This window comes from Salmo trutta, chromosome 2 (genome assembly GCF_901001165.1).
Source record: "Salmo trutta chromosome 2, fSalTru1.1, whole genome shotgun sequence".
Classification (NCBI taxonomy): Eukaryota; Metazoa; Chordata; class Actinopteri; order Salmoniformes; family Salmonidae; genus Salmo; species Salmo trutta.
The window spans coordinates 48,983,512-48,987,395 of record NC_042958.1 but is presented as its reverse complement, the minus strand read 5'-3'; the positions used below and the strand labels follow the sequence as shown (position 1 = coordinate 48,987,395).

Below are 3,884 nucleotides of genomic sequence, written 5' to 3'. Positions count from 1 at the left end.
TCTCAGCCAATCCCACCCATCTCCATAGAGCACCCTCTCTTGATTTCCATATGTTTTTCAACTGTGCTGCAAATGTCTTACATAGATTCTGAACCTTTCTAATCACATATTATCAACAGATTGCGATTAAAAAAAAAAAATTCTGCTAAGAGTATTATTATTATGTTGTTGGTTGATTTAACTATGGTTTTCCAGATCGCCCAACAGTGACTATTTATCGGGTTCATTTTAGAACAATGTTATGACTTTTTAGACACTCCTGAGCTTGTGACCAGAAACAAACTGCGTAGGGGCAATATCAGAATAAGTGATCTAATGATTCTGTCTCTTCACAGGTTCTACTAAACTATATGGAATTTTTTAAGGTCATACCAATGATCATTTTGCTATTTGATTTTGAATTTTAAGTATAAAAAATATATATATTTTATAATTATTTGATAAAAATTATAATTTGGCCTTTCTGCTATTAACCCATACAAACACACTGAATTATAGAGTCACTAATAATTATACAGTCACTAATGTAAGTTAGTTTATTCTGAAGTGTCTGTCTGAGAGATATAAGAAAGATCAGGAAACATTATAAGCATTTTTTTTACATGTATTTAACCACTTATTTTTGGCACTAAAGACACTCCATATATACTTCCATTAATTTTTGGAACTGATGCCAAGGAATGTTCAGACGGGTCTTGTGAGGCCTGTGGAAGTCCTAGAGCACAACAACCGACATGTACGTGTTCATGAGAGTCTCATCATTCTAAAGAGGGGTGTGTAGCCCAAACTGTTTGGACGCTAAGGACTGAAGTTGGCAGATCGGTTGTACCAACATCAGACGAGTCTCAAGACACTAGCTGGGGCTCGTAGGGCAAAATGGAAAACCATTCTGTTCGTGAGAGTCTAATATTTCCATGGAGGGGTCATAATTGTTTTTAGGCCAAGATGTTTTTCAGGATGTGTTATGGTCTGACAAACACTGCTTTAGCTCTGTCACCTTTCACAACAGATGCGGAAGTGCGACATTGGCAGATGCGGTGGATTGAGATGCGTCCAATGCAAAAGAAATTGATATCTCTAGGCTAATCAGATTTCTGTGGGGGCGCAGACATCAACCTTAGGGGGTTTTAATATGGTACAGTTATCATAGTTTGGTTGTAATCCAGAGAGGTTCAAAAAGCATCTACAATATTAATTGAGAGAGAGAGAAGAGAGAGAAAGAGAGAGCGAGAGAGAGAGAGAGAGAGCGAGAGAGAAAAGAGAGAAGGAGAGAGAGATGTTAGAGAGAAAAGAAAGAGAGAGGGAGAGAGAGAGAGAGGGGAGAGAGAAAATAAAGAGGGAGAGAGAGAGAAAAGAAAGAGAGCGAGGGAGAGAGAGAGAAAACAAAGAGAGAGAGGGAGAGAGTAAGAGAGAAAAAAGAGAGAGAAAACAGAGAGAGAGAGGGGGGGGGAGAGAGAGAGAGAGAGAGAGAGAGAGAGAGAGAGAGAGAGAGAGAGAGAGAAAATATAAATATAGAGAGAGAGTTTGAGTTTTAAATAAACTTTATTGGGTCTGGGAACCTACAACACAATAAACACTCAAACAACAAAGCATATCTCATGGGCATCTGAATCAGCCCAAATGACCACTTCTACAGTAGCCTTCCCAGGGGTGTCCAGGCTAACCAAGCCTTCCCAGGGGTGTCCAGACAAACCAAGCCTTCCCAGGGTGTCCAGGCTAGCCTTCCCAGGGGTGTCCAGGCTAACCAAGCCTTCCCAGGGGTGTCCAGACTAACCAAGATGGTAAGGATTTTATGGTTTCCTTTTGTCATCAAGGCTTCAAGATCTGCCAACTGCTCACATGGACAGGATAATTCTATCCGCCCATGATCTACTGTCCCAACAATGTTGTGAAGCTCTAGTTTATACGGAGTGTCTGCGAATTCCATCAGCACAGTCTCCTCATTGCTCTTTTTCATCTTCATCTCCAGAAGGGAGGAGCAGCAGTGCATTGATTTCTGCAGATCAGACCCTGCCTGACATACCTTCTGTACAGGATCATTGGGAGGCTGTTCTATGTCCACCAGGCAGAAGCGATAACCTCCTGGGGCCTCCAGATAGAGGGCCTTTCCAACCTCAGTGAGGGGCCAAGCAAGCCGCTTAGTATTGCTGACAGCCTGGCTAGACTACAGTCAAACCGAGGAAGTCATTGCATAGGTGATATTCTCCCACTCCATAGTTGTTGATCAGTTCAGCCACAAAGTCATCGTCCTCTGGCCCAAAGCCGACCATTATCTTGCTCCATTTTCCATCACAAGGGCCCTTACAAGTTGCCTTACATCCTTCTTCAAACTCTTTGTGATGCAAAATCTTCATGCCGAGCACATCTCGGTAAAAGGTGTCCGTTTTGCTTCTGTCACCCACTTTGAAAACGAAATGCAAGGCTCGCCTCAAAGCCACTCTACAATTATATATCACTCTCAGTTTGTCTACGTTGATTAAGGATCCTTGCAATTGATTGTCATATAGAAAAGAGAAAAGAAAAACAGAAGAAACAACAGAGAAACAAGACAAAGTGAAAAACACCCTACAGTATAAGGCATGATCCTTATCATTGTTTTAATTTTCTCTGAACCTTACCACGTTTCCCACTACCTTTTGCTGCCATGACAGCAGTAACACATTTCCTCAAGCGGAAACGCTTCTACACACTCAACTGGTCTAACCCCACCGTCTTCTGTAACACCACAGCTGACCTCAAAAACTTAGCAACATCAAAGAAATCTGCCAATTTGACAGATTTCCCTAAAGTCTGATCCAGGATCCCATTTACCTCCTCTAAATTCTAAATTGAGTCGTCACCAGCTACTATCATATCAAAAGAGATGGCCATATCCTTCTCCTGATCCTCCTCAACTAAGGCCACAGACCCCTGACTCCCCTCAGCCACATCCCTCTCAACACTCCCCACTTGCACCCCATTACTCGTGCCAGGCATCTCCACTACCTGGGAGACTAGCTCCACTTAAACCCCGTCCTGTACCCCATCACTCGTACTGGGCATCTCCTCACCAATCTGGGTGAAATGGCTCCCCAAATCCATCCTTACCTCCTACAACAATATTTTTCTGCTGCATAACAGACGCTATGTTCCCCTCTGGTACAAGCTGTAACTCAGTACCCTCAACATGGACAACTTGTTCCTCAGCAACAGGTGCTTGTGGCTGCTCTACCACTGTCGGCCTACCTCTCCCTACATTAGTGGGCCCAGGCGTTATGAGGACCACCTGCATCCCTCCCTCCACCTTCTCCCTTTTCGGGAAGCATGTCGCTTATGGCCAACATACCCACACTCAAAACACCGTTGACTACACGTACTAGCATAAGCCGTATACAGTCCGTTGTCATACTTGACTTTAAACGATACCTCCAAAGTCTCTCTCCCTCTGTTTGCAACCCAACGGGACAATCTTAAATTAACTTGCAAACTTCCCAAACCATAATCATTCGCGCTCCAATAACTCATTGGGAATAAACGGCGATACATTCTAAATCGTTACCCTTGTTGACGGAGAAAAAAACGGCGTAACTTGAATAAACATTCCTTTAAGAAGTACGCCTTGCTCAACCATACGATCAACAAGACTCTCTTCTTTAAGAAAAACCACCACCGCTTTATTAATCTGCGACGCATAAGCAACATTCTCATAGTCTACCTTCTCTCCTATGGCAACCAGAAACTCCTCCACAGTGACAGTAGCTTCAGTAACACACCTAAAGCTATACCGAAGTGACAATGGACGGCGTCCCCATGTGGGTCGCCATCCCCACCAAAACCAGGGCAATTCCGACAACAAAAACAATATGTTTTATTCTACCACAAAAATAAAAATAATGCTAAAGTTA

General features: G+C 43.1%; 1 pseudogene; it reads right to left on the bottom strand.

The window, feature by feature from the left end:
- Positions 1-1,550: 1,550 nt before the first annotated feature.
- Positions 1,551-2,501, bottom strand: LOC115148481 (glyoxalase domain-containing protein 4-like; annotated as a pseudogene).
- Positions 2,502-3,884: the final 1,383 nt, after the last annotated feature.